This window comes from Ambystoma mexicanum, chromosome 2q, assembly GCF_040938575.1.
Source record: "Ambystoma mexicanum isolate Mex_15411 chromosome 2q, UKY_AmexF1_1, whole genome shotgun sequence".
Taxonomy (NCBI): Eukaryota; Metazoa; Chordata; class Amphibia; order Caudata; family Ambystomatidae; genus Ambystoma; species Ambystoma mexicanum.
The window spans coordinates 244,498,073-244,518,240 of record NC_090924.1 but is presented as its reverse complement, the minus strand read 5'-3'; the positions used below and the strand labels follow the sequence as shown (position 1 = coordinate 244,518,240).

At 45.0% G+C, this 20,168-nt stretch overlaps 1 protein-coding gene across 5 annotated transcripts in view; it reads left to right on the top strand.

The window, feature by feature from the left end:
- The window catches only part of GPR146 (G protein-coupled receptor 146), a 373,395-nt gene that overhangs the window by 334,675 nt on the left and 18,552 nt on the right, over positions 1-20,168 (top strand). For 2 of the 5 annotated variants that reach the window (XM_069647214.1, XM_069647213.1), the window contains exon 2: positions 6,869-6,938. The exons of the other annotated variants lie outside the window; for them this stretch is intronic. The gene's annotated coding sequence lies outside the window, so the exon portion shown is untranslated. The remainder of the gene's footprint in view (positions 1-6,868; positions 6,939-20,168) is intronic. 5 annotated transcript variants of the gene reach the window in all.

Below are 20,168 nucleotides of genomic sequence, written 5' to 3'. Positions count from 1 at the left end.
GTAGTGTCTCCTTGGCTACAGGTGTGTGAGGAGTATAAGCAAGTAAATTCATTTAGATATCACTTTGAAAGGTGCTCAGGAGGAAGTGAAAGGCATGTATGATGGTTTCAGGCATTACAAGAACAGGCCTTAAGCACTAACCCAGGCCTGTCGTGGGGGCCTTTCATCTTTTTCAATTGAAATGGAGCCCACACCTTGGGGCAGGGACGGGGTCTGTGGCTGACAGCGAAAGCTTAATAACTTTTCTTAAATGGTCACTTAAGGGTTCAGCTCTCCTGCTGGCTTCCTTTCTTTTTTCTGCTGTGCAGCGGACGATACAACGGGTCCTGTGCTAACCTGCAGCTGTTAACCCCCTCCCGCCATTTCTTTGTCTAGGATTTTACCAACCAGAGGGCGAAGCTGCCTGGGCACATTCTAAACTCAACCATCGGTCTCAGAAACTGTGTCACTTTAAATGTGCGCTTGTTGGCCAATGGTAGAACTGTACGAAATGTATTTTTGTACTGCAGAAATGACTATGCACTGCAAAAATACGCTTTGCACAGTTCCATGAATCAGGGTTTGTGTCGGCAGTGTAAAGTCACTTTGAACCGTGCAAAAAATTCCATAAATCGGGCCCTGTATGGTCAAATAACCTTTTGAAATGGGCCTCTGCGCCTCCTCTGCTGTCCCTGCAGTTCCCTCTGCCAGAAGAGGAAACAACCAGGAAGGAAGTTGCTAAAAACAACCGTGGACGAGTCCTGACAATAAAAATAAGTTCTTTGTTATTAATGTGCTGCGCATGTGCAGGAAACCACACTGACACCTGACCTCTTTCTTGCTATGGGAAAAGACTCACCTGAGCACTTCCTCTGGACCCCGAGTAGGTGAGACATTCCTGATGCCACGCGGTTAGGTTTTCTATTCTCGACTTCACATTGGTTAGCAGGAGGTTCATTTATTTTTTTATTTTTCCCTGGCCTGCCATATAGCTTCCCATGGGTCCTTCTGGTAGCTTGGCTTGCTCCATGGAGAACTGGCACACTCGTGCTGGATATGTACGGATGAAGCGAGCCTAGCTACTCAGAAAGCAAGCCCCTATGTTCAGGGGTGAGAAATCGCTCCCTCGTCTCATTGCAGCGGTCTTGATTTACTAATTGTTTCAGAGAAAATTGTATGTAGCCCTAAATTTAAAATATCAAAAGTTTGAAACATCAAAGTTTGAAAGTACAGGAGTGAAAGAATAGAGGGGGGTAATTCAGCGAGGGTTGACGGGATGCGGGTGCCCACAAATGACAGCAAATGCATACACCAAAAAAAGCATTATCGCAATAATGAACGAAGCAGCAGAACACTTAGGTGAAAAGGGGAGAAAATGGGGCAGGTCCCTCCTCCCATATGACGTCAGTACAAAAAATAAAAATGCAAAGTAAACATTGAAAGAAGGGGAGAAGAGCAATAAATCGCAAGTGACAATGAAAACGTAACTATTGTCAAAGTTGCAGAAAAAGTAATGCACAGCCACTTCATTTTCAAACTTTGGTGAGCATTGGTAGTCAGTGGGAAGCTGGGCAAACTCGGTAGCTATTCCTGAACTTCTGGATACCTATGGGAATTGGCAGAAGGATGCTAAACGTTACCCAACCAATCATAAAAGGAAGGAGTTATTCCCGCGCAGATCTGCCCGCTCGACGTTCAGGATGGGATCTGTCTGCACTGGACCTGTTACTTCTTGCAAAGAGTTTGACTGGCAGCTGCCAACAGATCCTAAATGCCAAGGGCACCGCCAACTGATCCAGGCGCATTCAACAAGAGTGTGAAGAGGCCCGATGGAGGCTGGACAGGAACCCCTTTCTTTCTTCTTACAATACAAAGCCGCCTTCTTGATGACTTGATCATTGAGCTTTAGGAAGTTGGTCCATTTTGTACTTTGATGTTTTGTAACAAGCTACAATGACAATAAAAAAAGATTGCTTCAAAGCACATGGAGAAAAGGAGGTGGTCTGGGACATTATAGCTGCAACAAGGACTCTTTTCAAAACCTGCAAGAAGGAGAAGAGAAAGTGGGGAGTAAGGCAACTTGTTGTGAAGTAGCGGGTACAAGGCGGGTGGACCGTCGCCACTGCCGTGAGGGCTGTATTCAGGTTTTACCTAGGAGGATGAGGGGGGAGAACGATGCTATGGCGGATGTACGGTGGAGAGGAGATGGGAACGAGGACAATGGGAGGGGGGAGACACATGAGCCAATCTGCACAGCAGCCTAAGAGGAGGAATCCTTCTAGAGGCGTTGGCAGTTCAGGGCACAAGGGACAATCTTGGAGCTGAAACCAAAGGGAATGGGCTCATGGGCCTGAGGACCCTCATATCGACAACCAAGGGGTACATCGGAGTAAGTGAGGGATTGGCAGGACAGCAGAGTAAAACAAACACCTCACAGGCAGAGAAACTGGCCATGCTGCCATGGTTACCAACTTTTTCATTTTCACTATGGGAGCAAAACGACCCCTACACCACCTCCCCCAACAGCATGACTATGAGCAAGGCACTGAACTTGACCCCTTCCCAGTTAGAAACCTTTAAGAGCACATTTTACAGAAGGGATTCGGAAAAACAGAGAGGATTTGTAGGTTTATCTCAACATATATCGGCAACAGTCGCCTAACTGTTCTGCCTTGAAGTTTTCTGCTTTGGGGACTGCCACTCAACTTTGAAGAATTCAAAATTGCGGGTGAAATCTTGATACTGCTCAAAGTTGCTGCATTAGCAAAAGTGCAGTTCGTGTGCATGGCTTAAAAGCCAATTGTGTTTAATCTCCTGCAGCAATGGCAATGCGTGCAGTCTCATCTGTAGCTGAAAAGTGTAAACGTCTCTATGGGGGGCAAACTGTGGTTCCTGCCCCATGTGCTAAAGAATTAAGGGTGCAGTTGTGGCCTTTCTCCCCCTGTAATTCGCTCCTATGCATGCTGTCATAGGCTGTAATTCTGAATGCCGGGTGATGGCGGGCTCCGTGAAGGCGAGGGCAAACTTGTCTGAGGCCATATCTATATCCACCCCCTCTGTCGAGCCTCCTGGGTGAGTCTGCCATTGCCACAATGGTATGAGGGAATACAGAGCCTGGTCACGTGGGGCTGCTGATTTCCCCCGCAGTCATGTCGCAGCATCGAGCCATCAGGAGGGTGCAGACACAACGTTTCAAGGCTGTCTGGTAAGCTTCGTTCTGATGCTCTTATCTTGTTGTGGTGTTCCTGTGGGAAGTAAAGAGACGATTATTTGCTAAAAGTACATGGAAGAACCCCCAAAAATTGCATAGGAAAGGAGCAGGTCCAGAATGTCGTGGGACAGCGCAATGCGGAGGAAAGAGACCGCAATTGCTGCATCAGGCAGTTTAGAAAAGGAGCAAAGGCTTTGTGGAGAATCAGTGATCCGGCGGGTCTTATGGCGCCATGAAATAAGAATATGATGAATATGTCCACCCAGCCACAGACACACACAACACTTTACCAAATCACACATCCCTGGAACTCATCGGACTCAATTGTGACCTCCTTTGCTCAAAAATCACAATAGATCTTCAGTGAGCACACTGGAGATGCTGCAGAATAAACTATTAGCCTACACACACACAAAGGAAAAGTAAAAAGGCAAAACGATAAGACAAATAGGCTATCCAGCCCAAAACTAGAACGCAGACACCCCAAAGGCCTTTAGAACGTTCTAGCTTGCCATTATTCGAAGAAAGATTTTCTCTTGACCACAGGGACTTGATGGAGAGCCGACTGCAGTGGATGGCCCATCTCCACTATTGGTCCATTGTCGAGCACCCAGGAGTTGGAGTTGGAATGGGAAGAGCTGGGCAGAGTATGCCCACTACTACATATGGTGTCGGAGGCTTTGATAGCTGATCCCTGTGCTGCTCATTGAGGTAGATATGCAAAAGCCTCTTCAGCATCCTTATGTGTGGAAAAATATGGACGAAGGAAGCCGAGAAGCGAATAAGCCTCTGAAAAGCATGTCATCTGGCATCAGGAGGAGAAGTGCACCACTGTCGATACAGTAAAGGGAGACTGCCTGGGGAGGGGAGTGAATGCAAGTCATTGTTTGAGATTCAGGTTGGCCCCTATGAATTAGATGGATTAACAGGGTAAGCAGTAGAGATTTGGTTTAGTCCCAGAGAACTCCAGCCAGATCATAAAGCTGCAGTGAACCATTTTGGCAATGGCCGGACTTGCTTGTAGTAAGCACTCCACCCCATTATTAATCCAAAGAACTTGTTGATGGACGTTCAGGTTTGAAACACCCTTGAGTTCCACAGAAATCGACCAGTTCCCTTGCTCTAAAGATCGCATGTAACGCAAAAGTCAATTGGGGCCTAACCAAGCTTTCTTCATCATCATGAAGGCTCCTGGTTTTATGGTTTTTACTTTTTGATAATTCACATATTCCCATCTGTATTTACCCATATATATTTTTAGGGCTGTAAAAGTAAGTTGCAGCTAGCATTTTTCCACATTTATTTAAAGGAAACTTGTAGTATCTGGTGCCTGTGTTTGGACACACAGGACTAGGGCTTGGCACATCAGGGCTAAGCCAATGCTCTATATGTTGGTATTTCAGAATGGAGCAACCTGAAGATGATTTAAAAGACAAACGGTGCAATCCGCCTTTTTATCAAATTCCTCTTCTCAATTATCTTTACAGTGACTCCCCGTTCGTCAACACATTGTTTTTAAGGTCTGTTTAGTGTTTAAGTGCATTAACCATCTTGCCCCGGCCTATCTTGGATCCAAGATTCTGCCCTATACTCGAGCAAGTCTTGCACTCAACTCAACGTATAAACACACCTGTTGATGTTCCCTCCCGCTAGATGTAAATCCAGAGTAGATGGGTGTATCTCAGTTGTTGGGTCAAGACTATGGAATCAACTCTCTCTGGAAATCCTTTAGGATGAGACTATAGGCTTGTTTGGTTAAAAAAAACGGAAAGCCTTTTTTTCTCTCAATAAATCCTTATACACTTTATCTTTTCGTGTATGGAGCTCATCTAAGCCTAGATGCAGGTTTGCTATGCCAAGGTCGCCACATTCTGGTTATGCCCATTACAACTATTCAAATCAATTAAGATCCGTGCAGCGATTTAAACAACTTCAAAAGGGATTCTTTCTTGATGCTCTCCATTGCGTTACCTTGTAGAACCATTGGCGTGGAAGACGTGATTGGCAGCACGGAGGGCTAAGCGAGAGAGATGCACTGCCACAGGGGCCATTGATGCCCACATTATGCCATGCTATTGAGATTTATACCGCAGCCATTTTGATGGTCTCCAGGCGCCTTTTGTAAGCAAGTTAAATCTATCCATCCACTAGCGTCACTCTGATTTATATACCAACATCATGTCTGAGTTGTGGCAAAGTCTTTAGGAAATATTCAATTATGATTAGTGAGGTAGTAATTTATTGACAAAAATATAAGTTTTGCGTTGTAAAATGTGTCCATGTTTTAAATTTTTTTATTTTCGGTTATATTGTTTCTTTCCTCCTTCCTATTGTGGGTATCCCCTATGCACTCCTTCTCCTCTCCGTCTTTTTACTTGCTTCTGTTTCTAAGCCCCCCCCTCCACTTTTTAGTTTTAGGTCCTAGGTGGCATGCGACCTATAAGCCACAAATATTGCATAAGGGTAACGCTAGAAGGGAGATGACCTGTGAAAAGGGTGCACTGTTTGACGGTGTTGTCTGGTTATTTACCCACCCATTGACCGCCCATGGAAATGACCATCCCTATGGCCACCCACTACCTGCCCCTCCTCGCCCAAAACACAATCTCCTGGGATTTCTTTGTGCTAGCTCTATCAAGCAGTGACATTAAACTTTGGCCTGCCAGTATTATTTACAAGGAGTCTGCCCAGAGTTATGTCATAATTGCAGCTACAAATGTTCCACTTCTTTAATAAACATGATGTATCCAGTGTGCCTTCAGCCAATTGATTTATCTCTGTTCCTTGCTCTGAAGTCCTGTTAAAACCGTTGACAAAACCAATAGTGTTGGCTTGTGTGTAAGTATTAGTCATTTGGCTGGCACTGCTACCATATGCCCAGGTAATCATACCATTTTCCAGGTGTTGCATTCGTATGTCTGTTCGTACTATCTTGGCAGTGCCTGAGAAACGCCTTTCCCATGCCTACAAAAAAACACAGACAAATGTTGGCTTTGCCAGTGCTCGTTTCGGTTTGGCAGTGTTAGAGGGATTCCTCTGTCTTACCTGGCCCAAATACTGCTGTTACATACATGTATCCAATAATACCGTGAAGGACTGCAGCTGGGGGCTGGCACTCCCTGCCCTCACTGAGAAACCTTTTTCACAGAGAATGTGGGTTCCCCGAGCCATGTCTGTTATTACGTACACTAACCAGACTTTTCTAAAATAATTTAAAGAAAGCTCGTCTGGTGAGATGAGACATGGGATAGCTTGAGAGGTCTTTACACCAGTGGTCGGCAGCCCACGGCTCTCCAGATGTTTTGGACTTCAACTCCCATGACCCCTTACCATTTACTCTTTTGGTTGGCGCTGATGGGAGTTGAAGTCCAAAAAAATCTATGGCGCGAACGGCTGCAGCTCTAATTCTCCTTTAGGATGAATTTTCAAGAGGAAGACGTCTTCTTTCTCATTATTTGAAACAGTCAAGCTGCTTGTTCTTGCACATAATGAAAATAAATGGTGCATTTCTGTGACAAAAAAAATATTCTTTTTTGCTTTTCTGTTTCTTTTGAAATGCCATCAGCACTAGAGGAAATAGAAAATAGAGTGTGCAAAAGAAAAAGGAACTGTTTGTATATTTCTTGCACGAGACCCACTCACACTAAGCATATATATATATATATATTTTATTTCCAGCATGTGCCGACCTCACTAGAAAAAGAATAAATACGAATAGCCGAGCCAGTGGATGGACCCAACAGATGGGGTAAGTGTTCGCTGGTAGGGCCCGGCAAATGGTTGGTTTGGAAGTCTTACACTCGGGTTCTCCCGAGTCCACTGCAAGCAAGCAAGCAAACAAGCCAGCCAGCTGTGTTTTGAGAATCTCCTAAGTAAGCCTGCTCAAGCACTCTAACTTGACTCAGAAATATCCATGGGTTAAACTTATATATGTTAACCCGCAAATATATGTGGGGACCCACCAGTGAGCCGCTTAGGATAGTGGGTTACCATATAGAAGATGGATATTTCTAAGTCACTTTTTAGAACGTTTGAGCAGGCTTAGCCAGGAGAAGCTAAAAAATATTTGGGGGCAAGAGTCTCGATTTTTTTTTTCCTGCAATGAGGCAGCAATTTTGAAAAGGTATTTAATACACACACCATATGGGCGAGTATTAAAATACTCTTCTTCGGCCACTTTGCACATTTGTGCAAATCATGGGGCATTTTGAAGGACATCTCATAGTCGCAAAATGGAATGCGCTTTGAAGAGCTGCAGAAAATAAAGACATTCCCGTGTGCCAGTATGGAACAAGTGCAGAGAGATGCCCAAAGCATGGCAGGGTCATTCGTTACTCTGTAATTAATTTTATTTGCAGGTGCCAGCGCTGCTGTCCCACTTTCATGTGCATCTTTTAAGCAAGGTTTGGAATGCTGTTTTGTTTTCTACACGTTTCACAATGACGAGCCCATCACTGGGAATTGACCCCTATGCACAGTGCTGGGAGCCTGCAATACACTAGTGTTGGGGCTGCACTTTGGACACAAATGTATGCAAAGAGACGGTCCGCGACATCTTTTGCGCGACGGGCAGCCCCGTGACATGTCCATATTATCTTTGAGAATACGAGGACATGCGAATTTTTTCAAACTACTTATTTCTGTTAGTTTTTGAGAATCCGCCTATGGTGGACCTTCATTGGAAGACTCTTTAAAAATGGGAAGCCTGGTTTTCGGGAGGCAGCCAGGCAAATGAAATATGTACAACAAACCTGCTAACTTCTTTCTTACATTTCCAAACTGCTTCTTCCAATATGCGTGCAAGAGGTTCCCAAACATAAGGCAGAAGGGAGAAAGAAAGAGCGGCCCGATTCATGGAATATTTGTCCAGTTCAAAGTGACTTTGTACTGCTGAATAGTGACTTTGCATTGCCAACACAAACCCTGAATCATGGAACCGTGCAAAGTGTATTTTTGCCAAGTCTGGGGAAAGTCAGCGCATAGTCATTTTTGAAGTACAAAATGACTTTGTTCGGACTTTGCACGCCAAAAATTCCCTTTGCACAGTTCCATGAATCAGGGTTTCTGGAAAGTCACTTTTCAGCAGTGCAAAATCGGTTTGAACCGGGCAAATATTCCATGAATCCGGCCCATTGCATGCACACCGGGGAAGGATTGCTGTGGAGTGCTTAACGTGGTTGTTATGGATTATGGATTTCAGATCATTGATTCCCTGGGAAAGGAACTGAAGTGACGAACAATGATGCCTGCGAAGACACAAAAAGCAGTTCCCCTGCTAAGCAACTTACCTATCATAATATATGACCGAGATAAAATAAAAACATAACAATCTCATGTAATCTGCCATTATGGTTGAAACGTAGGTCTGTCCTTTTCCATTTGAAAAAACGCGTGAGAGCCCTGCTATGGCCAACTACTGACTATCGTGGCCCTAAAAACCCTAATGGAAGATGCCAACCTCGTTCATATATACAGATAGAGCTGTGAGAGCCGGAGGACTCCTGTTTAGGGGCCGGGCCATGGGGCCCAGAAAAAGGGCTGCATGGTGGGAAGACAGAGGGGCAGACAAAAGAGAATTGCGGTGGCGGGAACGTTTGGTTCGTTGCCAATGTTTTTTGTTTTTGTTTTGGGAAAACGGGAAAGGAGAATGTGGCACTGGGTGATAGGACTTTCTTTTTTTGTATTTGTATGAAGAGGGGTGCTGGGGCAGAGGACAAGAGAAGGTGGATGAGACCCTGGAGGGAGGTAAGAGGGGGGGATAGGGACAGCGCTGTTGTTTTTTGGGATGGTGTGGATGAGAGGGACTGGGGCAGGGGAAAGGGGATGGTGATCGTTGGCTGGGTGGGGGTAGAGACGGCGCCTCAGTTTTTTGAATGACACCGGGATATGGGAGCTATAGGAGGTTGCCGGAGAGGGGAACAAGCGCAGGGCGAGCACAAAGAGGTGGGGCAGGACTTGCTTTTCAATTGGCCACCTGTTTTTGTACCAGGAAGTGCTCCTTTCCATCCTGTCCCAGCCGACAGTAAATCAGGTGGCATACACCTGTATGTGCTGCCAGCATGTCACGAGCACATGTATTTCTTTCTTTCAAGCAAAAAAAGATTCTTGGATGTCGGAGCGCCAGGTATGGCTTGTGGTCGGTGGCTGTTTTGGGCAGGCTCTGACCCAAAAGGAGGGTCAGGCCAGAGCCCATTTGTGACCCAGACCACCCTGAGCTCCACCAGACCTGCGCACCTCTATGCACACATAAAGGGCCCTCATTACGAGTCGGGCGGTAGCTGTGCCAGTAAAACCGGCAGGCTGCCGCCTGACTCGTGAGATTTTACCGCTGCCGGAATTACCGGGGCATTACAGCCCCAGTGTTCGGTAATTCTGGTGCCGGCATTCTGTTACTCCCCATTCCCGTGGAGTCCCGTAGGGTTCCACGAGAATGGGGGCTGCGGAAACACCGGCACCAGGCAGTAATGGTGCCGATGTTCCCGCATCCGTCTGCGGCCGGTGGCGTTGCGCCCGCCAGGTCAGACCTGGCGGGTGTAACACCACACAAGCACAGAACTTGTAGTTAGCCGGACCGGAAAACGGTGCCGGTACGGTTTTACTGGCACCGTTAAATCCGGACCGGCTAACTTGTAATGAGGCCCAATGTCTCTTCTATGAGATATGCGTCTCCCCCAGGGGACGTTGTTGTGAGATATTTTTGTTGCCTTTTTATGGCTTGCAGATTCCTTTGGTTCCAATTTTCTGCAGCGGTATCTTTTGAGTCTTGTCCTTTTCCATTAGTAGCCACTTATTATCAACCCATAACAAATGTGCCTTTCCTTTTAATAATTATTGATGGAACTGCTTACCTGCAATTACAGCCTTATCATGAAGACTACAATCTTTTTGGCTATAGGCAATCAGGATTTAGACCTGTACATGGTACAGAGAATGCTCTTTTTGATCTCAAATCCACGATGTTACAGACCATGGACAAAGGCGGATTAGCATGACTGATGCTTCTCGATCTTTCTGCCACCTTTGATCTGGTTGACCAGAAGACACCTGTGGACAGATCTTTCAACATTTTCATCAAGCCACTCTTTGAAATTCTACAGGACCAAAGTGTTTTCGATGCAAATGATTGCAATTCTACGTTTCATTGTTGGACAGCGCTCACATCTATTTGAGCTGTCATTATTCAAGACTTACTGGACCAACGGCATGAGTGTGGTCATTACGCACCATAGCCCATCCTTAAGATCTGAGCCCCATAGGCATTGCAGGAGTGTGGTGGGTAACCTCTCAACACAATAGCCTGTACGTCCTACTGTGATTCTACATTTCTGCTGTTCCTAGACCCCGTGGAGACACTACGTGTCGCATCTTCTGCAACAACACCTAACATTTCTTATCCTAACAAAGCAAAAAATGCCCGCTACAACCTAAGAAAGAGGGGGCAGTGGTCGCAATGATCTTACCCAGGCGATGGACAACATGTCAGAGAAGGGGAAGGAAGGAGGTAAAGTTGCTGTAGCATGCCTGAGGGGTACTATTCTCTCCTTTTTTCAAAACGACCAACCTGCAATTAACCCCCCGTTTGCCCCTGAAATAAAAGAATGCCCCGTACAGGAGGGGCGGACAATTAATGACTCGCTAAATTTTGAGGACATCGACAATAACTCACTACTAAATCTATGTTTGATTATCCAGCAAAATAAGACAGCAGCTGCAGAGAACCAGCCCCTGACAAGGGTGGAACCCATGACTGTGAGTTCCCAGGTTATTAGAGCAGAGGTGAGTCCCGATTCTAATATGGCCTCTGCTCGCCTGCCGGCCTCTCCGAACCTTGTTATAGACCCGTCTGGAGCTGTGCAACTTGAAGATACTAAACAGCCAGAAATGTCCATCAACAATGTAGTTGCTTTTGCAGAATTGCAAGTTTGCCATGAACATTCTTCTGAAGCTTTGTGGCCGCATTCATGAACATCTTCAGCCACCTTGTAACACTTATTACTTTTTAGAATGTGGAACACTATTCAAAGTAACTAAAGCAACTTGTATACTTTTTCATGTGACTGCATAAATAGTAGTGACTTGTGCCCACAATTGTTACAGAAAATGTACAGTAATGAGAGTTCCACTGTTTAAATAGTAGTGGCTTGCACCAACAAATGTTACAGTTATACAAACTCATTTAAGTAAGTACTTTTACCCTTGTTATAATTTCCAGACTGAATCTTTATCATAAAAGCCCTTCCCTAGTCTATAGCATGAGTTTTCTCAGGGGCAGAAGAGGGGCCCTAGTGGTCTAGGAGCCAGCTGTAGGCAGGTCAGGACAGGGGTCAGTTGCAGGAAAGTCTAGAGTTCAAGAGAATATCTTCTTCAATAAGCATGTATTAGCTTCAGAGTTAGTTAAACGTGTTCAGGGACTTCTGAGAAGACTCCCTATATGCGTCCCAGCATTAGGCCCGAGGAAGTGGTATAGGCAAACTCCCAACCATACGAATCACTCACTCAGCCTCACAGGATTCACACAAGACGTAAGGTAAATTTTAACCAAGCCAACACAGTAGCTTAGGAGAAAAGAAGTGCTTTTGAGTGGATGCCTTCAGGATGCAGCAGCACAGCACCCGGTCCCTTGATTCTTGGTCTGGAGACGAAAGAACTGAACACTGGTGGGAACTTGCAGCAGCAGTCATCAGAGGAGGCTCCCAGGAAAGGTTTCTTCATGGATTCTCGCGGCTCTGTGGATTTGGCGCCCTTTTACAGGAGTCAGATGAAGATCGAATATCGCTGGTCAGATTCTCTTCACTTTCTCGGTCCTGCACTCTGGTGAGGGAATGTCAGGGATTCAATTCGGATCTCTGGAGGTCCAGCAAGTGTCCACCAAAGTTTCATCTGGATTCGGATTTCAGAAGACCATGTACCGCAATCGGGTTCGATGTCCCAGGGTATTGGCAGTTTTCAGCCCAGCAAGATCTCAGCATGTCATAGGATGGCTCAAAATGCAGGTAGTTTTGAGACTAGTGAATCTCACGAGCCTCTGGGTAGGAGTCACTGCATTCGGGACCCCCAGGTCGATATGAAAGAAGGGTTGCATCAGGTTCCGGTTAAACAGCCGGCTCTCCAGTCGCTGGAAATCGCTACAGACGTCTTTTCTTCATCTTCCTCTTAGGATTCAGCTTCAATGGTCGACTTGTCAGTAGCTACCAGGATAGGAGTATTTATCTGGAACTACAGCACACCTTTCCAAACTCTCCCTGCAGTTAACAGAAAGGGGCGGTCTGGCTGTCCAATCAGGATAGCCAGTCCCCCACTGGGAACTGGTTCCTTTCAAGCAAGGTGAAATACAATGGGTTGCAGAGATTCAGACTCCTTCCTCGCTTCCTGCATTCTCAGACACTCTGGTGCCTGGGCGGAGAATACAAAGGATCCCCGACGAGGACAAAACTTCAACCGAGGTCGTTTCTGCCTAGAATGGCAGGGGAAAGAACTCGGAAACAACAAGCAAATGAGAAATAGTGAAAAAAGGAGCCCATCATTCTAGCAGAATGGTGGAGGCTGATTTAACAGCCTGCGAGTAATGAGACTAAAAAGTCAATTTGGTAAAACCACTTCTATCATCCATTAAGTAAACTTGCAATCGTACCAAAAATGTTACAGGCAAGTGAGAAAGGGGATACATTGTATCCCCCCAGAACTCCTCATTGATGGGGTGTGCTGACTCAATATAATAAATGTAAAGGTGATGACAATTCCTCTTTACCCCTTGGGAACAGTAGTTCACCCAAGTACAGTAAAGAGAAATTAACAGGGAAGCCCAAAGACGCAAACCAGCCGAAAGCCCAAAGGTTATAGGAAACTATAACTCCAATCACACACTATGGAGAGACCTGAACAGTTCATCCATAAAAAGAGTAAACGACTAGGTGAGAGGGGATAAACGATTCCCCTTCACATAGAGACAAGGAAAAATAATAATTGGCAAGTCTAAGCAAAAGGTTTTGGGGTTTCCACAGGTCAGGAGATTATTCATATGTATGAAAAACCTACCTAACACTCTCCTACCGCCTTGGGCCATTTCAGAGGTGGAGCTGAATGATATCAGTGAGTGGGTGGAAGTGCTGATGCTGCATCTGCAGTGCCTTCATGCTGATGTATCTAGCTGCCAGTGACGTAAAGCCTACTGTCTGGAATTTAAATGATTACGAAATATTACCTAACCGGCTTGAAACCATGATACTTCAGGACACGTGAGGAGAAATAACCATTTGCATATCTGTCTTTGTCCCACCCACAAGGGAGGTCCACTACCGAAATGGTAGGCAATTCTCCTCTGAATATGAGTAACATCAGCAACCCCAGACAGGTGTTTTGGCCTTGTTGGGCCCTCCTCAGTGAGGTGAAGCTGAGCCTCTCTAATGCACAGAGATCAAGGATTCCACGTCTGGAATAAGAAATTCCATAGCACAGAGCATTTGACCAGATGTGGAACCCTTGCTCATTTGCCTTAGAGAGGCTCAGCTTCACCTCACTGATGAGGCCCGACTAGGCCGAAACACGTGTCTACAGTTGCTGTTTGTACTCTTGTTTAGAGAATTGCCTAGCAATTCGGTGCTGGACTGACCTTGTGGGTGGCACAATGAAAGATATGCAAATGGATATGTCTCCTCTGTGAAGGGTGCAGTGAACTAAAACGTAGTTGTAGAACCACCTGAGTTGAAGAAATTCCATAGGACAGGGTATTGTACCATGTTCGTTCTCAGTAAAGGGGCTCCCGCAATCCTTGTCATTTGTAAAATCAGGTTGTTGTCTGACATGTATGTGACAGCACCAGGCAGACTCTGACTGGGCGAGTACTTCTCTGGTCCCTCCTACCCCTCCCAGTCCCGTACATGGGGGTGCATGTTTTTACCAAGCAATCAGAATTGCAAATTTAGGTTATTTTCCGTACATTTGGGCTACAGAAAATCCTGTTGCATGGAGCTGCTGTGTTTCACGCTACCTTTTACTAGCATGCTTTTGTAAAACATCCATAATTACTCTTGATGAGTAGACGGTAGAGGGGTAAATGCATACCTTTAGAGCTTTTGGGTTGGGAAAGATTCCGTAGAAAGTGGTGGATTAGACAGATCATGCATTAAATGCAGAAGGCTGTTCTGCAGCATCAAAGATTCCAGGGCTGGTCTGCTGCTGGTTTTAAGTTGCCTTCTTGCACACAGTCATTATCCTGTGATCGAGCCATTTAATCAGTGGGTGTGGGGGTTTCTTTTTATGTGGCGCTGCTCCTGAAGAGAGGTGTTCACAGTAGCGTATGTGAAGTGGAATTTATTAATACATATTTATACTAATAAAGCTGGAATGTGCTCTTTTTCACTAAGGTGTTATAAACACGCAGGTACGTGTAGCCCTAAATGGCTACTTTGAGATAGTTTGTTTTGTTTTTATTATTTATAGGGCGCCCAAACCCATAGGTAGCTGGGCGCACAACATAGCAAGATTACTTAGGCTTGGTTACATTTGCGTAGATAAGTAGATACAGTTACATTTAAAGGTTACGATTTACATAATTACAGGTAAGTACATGTGCATGTGTAGTTACAGTAATAGTTACAGTTTGAATATTTTCAGGTATGTACGTATGCATGGGTTAAAGTCATCGCTGTATGAAAACTGCGTAGGAGAGAGGCAAGGGGCAAGCAAGAGAGACTGTAGTTATTGGTCGTTGTGCCGCAGCCAGTTGCGGGTGTTGCACCTAAAGCTGTTGTAAGATTGGTCTCTTCTTAGCTCGACTGGTAAAGCGTTCCATTGCTGGGCTGCTTTTACCGGGAAGCTATTTCCACCAGTTTTTTGTAGGCATTTGGAGACAATAGGAATTGACAGTTCTGGTTGGGCGTGTAGAGAGTTTTCTGGTTATTTTTTCATTCAGGTAAGGTGGTGCTGCGTTATTTAGGCATTTGAAGGTTTAAGTGACCATTTTGAGGAGCATCCAATCAGTGATTTTTAGCCAGTTGTTATTTCTTCTGGCGTTTGAGATGTGCTCTTGGGTAGGGAGGTTCAGGGCAGTTCTATGCACATTGTTTTGCAGGGTCTGTAGTTTGTTTGTGATGTATTTGTTGGCTCCTACATAGAGTGCTTTGCAGTAATCCAATTTGGATAGGATGAGGGCATTGGCTAGAGTGATACAGCTAGCCGATGACAGGAAGGATGTACAAGCTTTGATAAGTTTGCCAGTGTAGGCAGTGGAGGAGGCCAAGGAGTTTACTTGTTTTCTTAGGGAAATTGTGGATTCCAAGTAAAAGCCTAGGGTCTTCACTTCCTTGGCAACTGTGATTATGTTGCCGTCGATGTTGAAGGTCTTGTAATCATCATTACGTTTCTTTAAGTTGTTAGCTGAGCCAAGGATTAGTATCTCTGTTTTATCGTCGTTCAGGCAGAGATCATGGGTTGCCATCCATGCCTGAATGAGGATGTAGATTTCATTCACTAAGGCTGTATCCGACGTGAAATTGCCCGTAAGGGGGATAAGGATCTGGGTATCATCTGCATAGTTTGTGTAGGTGACCCCCAGCCTGTCCAATTTATCGAATAAAGGTTTAGGAAGATATTATACATAGTTGGCGAGAAACAAGAGCCTTGGGGGACGCCACAAGTTGTTGTAACTGGGTCTGCAGAAGCTGCCGTGGAGAAGACTCTCATGCTTCTGTTGTCGAGAAATGATTGGACCCAGTCTATAGCCTCATTTGAAAAGTGGGCTGCCGCTGCTAGGTGTTTGCATAAGACTGCGTGGTCCACCAAGTCAAAATCCGCCAACAGATCAAGGAGGAATAGCATGGCTGTGTTTCCTTTATCATTGAATTCATCAGTTTGGTCTTTGAGATCTATTAGGGCTGTCTCAGTGCCGTGTTGGCGTCTGAACCCTGATTGGCGGGAGCCTAGTAGTTGGTTTGTTTCAAGGTATTTTTGAATTTGTAGGTAGGCCACTCTGTCAATTAACTTTAGGAGAAAGGGGACCGTGGTAATGGGCCTGTAATTAGTTTGGATGGATGGGTCTAAGGATTGTTTTTTAGAATGGGTAGGACCCAGGATTCTTTTAAGCTTCTTGGGACTGTGCTTGTCCTAAAGGAGGTGTTAATGAGTTTAGTGATGAAGGGAGCTAAGTCTCTGGCTGCATCCTTGATTATTTGGGCAGGGCAACTGTCGCCTTTGCAGTTTGAAGGCTTTAGTGAGGCGATGATTCTTTCTGTTTCATGAATTGCGATTTTAGACAATTTGAATGGTGCTAGGCCAGGTTTTTTGCTAAGGGGGGTGCAGTAGGGGTTTCCGTAAGTGGGAGAGAGGTTTTTGTTAGCGCAATATTGGTTTGCAGTGTTTTTATTTTATTAGCTAAGGCATTTTGAATGTTGGTACACCATTGTTTATCTTTAGATAGATTGTCTGGTGTCTGGTGGAGGTACAGGGGATTCTATTTCACGTAGAAATGTGAATAATTCCTTGGTGTTAGAGGATGCTTTGGAAATCCTTTTGTTTTAGACCTCTTTTTTTTGAGACCAGGCATTTGAGTTTTAATTTATTTTCAACCGTGGGGGTGTAAAGCCATGTGGCTTCCAACTTCCTTTTTTCCATTCTGAGTTCTTTTAGGGGGGGGGGGGTGAACCAGGTGTTCAGGTGAGCTTGTTGTTGTGCTCTTGCAATTCTTGAGTGGGGCAACGGTGTCTAAGATTTTGGTCATAGTATCATTATAGTGGTCAACCAGTGTGTCTGGGTTAGAGTTGTTTGGTAGGGCATTGATCACCGGAAGGAGACATGGTAGAATGTTATTAGTTGTGATGTTTTTTCTAGCTCTGGTGGGCAGAGGAGGGTGCCATTATTTTTTCCTTGCTTACTTCTTTGTTAAGTGTTAGGCCAAATTTAATCAAGAAGTGGTCAGTCCAGGTTTGGGGGGTGATTTTAGTAATTGCAGTCGGACAGTTTGAGGTGGCTATTCAGTCAAGGGTCCTGCCCTTGTCATGGGTAGGGGTGAGGACTTTTTTGGGATAACCCATGTTCATTAAGCATGGTGGCTATAGCTTGTGCTTGTTTGTCGTCAGGATCGTTGAGTCCTAAGTTGAGTGTTGTGTTGTGCATGTGCAGAATTCTCAAATTGTTCAATTTCTGATGGATTGGCTTATTCAGCCCTGTGTTTTGGTTTGCATTCTGGTACTTTTCATTTTCACAGCCAGTGCCCTTTTTCATTGCATTTTTCATTATCATCTTATTTTCTTTTAATGTTGCATTGCTTGTGTCCGCATATGTGTTTGCCGTTTGGTATAACTCGATTACTTTTTGGACATTAGCCTTGTGGGATCATGTTTGTCATTCCCTACACCTCTACCATATACTCACTCTTTTTTGGACATAAATATACAACTTTCTCCTCCCTGGTCCCGGGAGCGGCTTCCTATCTTAGTTCGCACAATGCCTGCCTCTCTAAACCTTTTGGCCGCCTTTCATCCTAAATCTGATGATCGCCTCCTATCCCTTCCTCAATCCTTCCCTCCTATCCCTTCCTTAATCCTGCCATTACCTTTCCTTCACAGCCTCACTGTATTCCATAGCTGCTTTGTATTCGCAGTGACTCTTGCAACTCTCTCTTAATGTACATGCAATGATAGACGTGCTTATTACACTGGCCTAGGCGTACCACTTTAATATTGACTTGCACTCTAATCAGCAGACCCCACATTTTTGCCTTCCCATGTCCAGCCCGGTGGGTGGTGTTTGTTCTTGGTCGTTAAGTGGTAGCTAGGGAAAAAGCACATGTTTTGCCAAAGTTGTAGCAAAGCTAACGGTTGAAATACCCTTCTTAGGGAAGTTTGAAAGGATTCGTGTAGATATCCCCGATATTTCTATTTTTGTTTTGTTTCAGAGGGTTGGAATTTGTTATGCAAGCATGGGAAGTCTTCACACCTTTCTTAGTTTTTTGGGAAGTGATTTTCTTTTCTCATTATTTGATTGGTGGCATTTTCTGGTTTTATTCCCCACCAAACCGAAGGGATTTAAAGAAAGAGTTATGGGTTTTGTTGCATTTCTACATGCCGCATTGCCTGCTTTTTAGTTTTGGCTGAAAGTTGGCAAATTCACCTTTCGAAAGTACTCATGTGTATATGGGCTTTAGGATTGTAATTTCTGTCTCCATTTTAATTTCTGGTGTGCATGCTTCCAAACTTACTATACATATCCTACCTTGCTGTTTTTTATTTGGCACATACAAGTGCCACTCTATTGGCAAACAAATGCTACATTGAAAGAGGGAGGCAAAGGATGTATGTGATACAATCGCTGGAAATAACATTGAGCATGACTCAATATATATTTTTTTTATTTTTTTTTAAAAACTTTCTTTATTGATGGTCACAAAGGTACATCGGCACCACACCTCGTGCAAGCTTGCATAAATGACAAGGAGTGCATTTAACCATAGTTCTATATATACTGTTACAATGGCATGTCATCATTCTCAATCATATTACATAAATAGACCCTGAAGGGGCCCCATATGTCCTTGGGCCTGCATGCTGTAGGTTGGGTCATAACAAATTGTTCCTCTGTCTCATTTACATGTGTTAATTCTTTCAAAAAATAATTCATACTGGGCGGGGCGGGGCTCTTCCATTTCTGGAGTATGCATTTCTTGGCCATGGCACAAATAATATTAAATAATCTTCGAATTTTTTCGGAACATTTGCCAATGTCACCAAATAAGTATTTCTGAGGAGTCATAACCGGGGGAACTTGTGTTATTTCTTCCAGCAATTCCGCCACTTCTCTCCAGAACCCCGCCACCACCGGACATTTCCAGTACATATGAAAGGCGTCAGCCTGAGGTGTATCGCATTTAGGGCAGGAGTCGGAAGCACCCGGAACAAACCTAGCCACCTTGGCGGGTGTATAATGTAACCTATTTAGAATCTTGAATTGAATCAATCGCAAACCAGAGTTAAGTGAGATGTTTTTAGTAAGCATGCAATACCTTGCCCATTTGTCCTCCTCAATTGGTGTCTGTAGGTCTGCCTCCCACCTCTCCCTGACGTGGTTCAGTGTAGGGGTGTGGGCCTGAACCATGGTGTATAACCTGGAGATCCCCAATCCTTTAGTAGCTGTTATTAACTGTATACACGGATGAGCCACCGGTTCATCCGGGAACGTCGGCCATCGCTTAATAAATGCAGACCTCATACGGTAGTATTGGAGGGTTTTAAGTGGTTCATCTCCCAGTGCATTCAAGAACAACTTCAGATCCGCAAACCTCCCTTCCACAAACATATCGCCCACCTTCATTTCCCCATTTGGATCCCACGATTCCTGTATGCCAGTGTCATGAGTGGGAGGCAAGCCCGGAAAGTTCCAAAGAGGGACCTCCGGGTTGTAGGGTGTCTCAATCTTTAACCTTTTAAATATTGCCTGCCATGCTCTTACAGTGCAGCTCACAGGGTTGTAATCACAAGTATCTCTATACTTTGTGTCAAAAAGGACAGATTGTATATTTGTGGGTTGTGTAGTGCGCTCCTCTATCCATGCGTGTGGTGTGTTTTCTGGGGGCTCGTACCAGTGTTTTGCAAACTGTGCCAGGGAAACATAGTAATAAAGCTCGAAGTCGGGGGCCGCTATGCCACCCATGGAGTACGGTTCCGTCACTTTTTCCCAGCTTATTCTAGCCGTTTTTCCGCCCCAGAGAAATGTGACCGCTATGGATCGGAGTTTGGTGAAAAAGACTCTACCCGGCCATATGGGGATGTTGACAAAGAGGTACAGCAGCTTGGGAAGGATCACCATTTTAAGGACCGCGACTCTCCCTGCCAGCGATAGCGGGAGGCGCCCCCAAATCTGGAGTTTCGTGCATATGTTACGTAGTGCAATCTCATGATTGTCGGAGTACAGCGTGTGTTTGTCTCTAGATACCAGAACCCCTAAGTATCTGATGTGGTGTTCTGACCATTTAAGCCCTCCCGTGGTG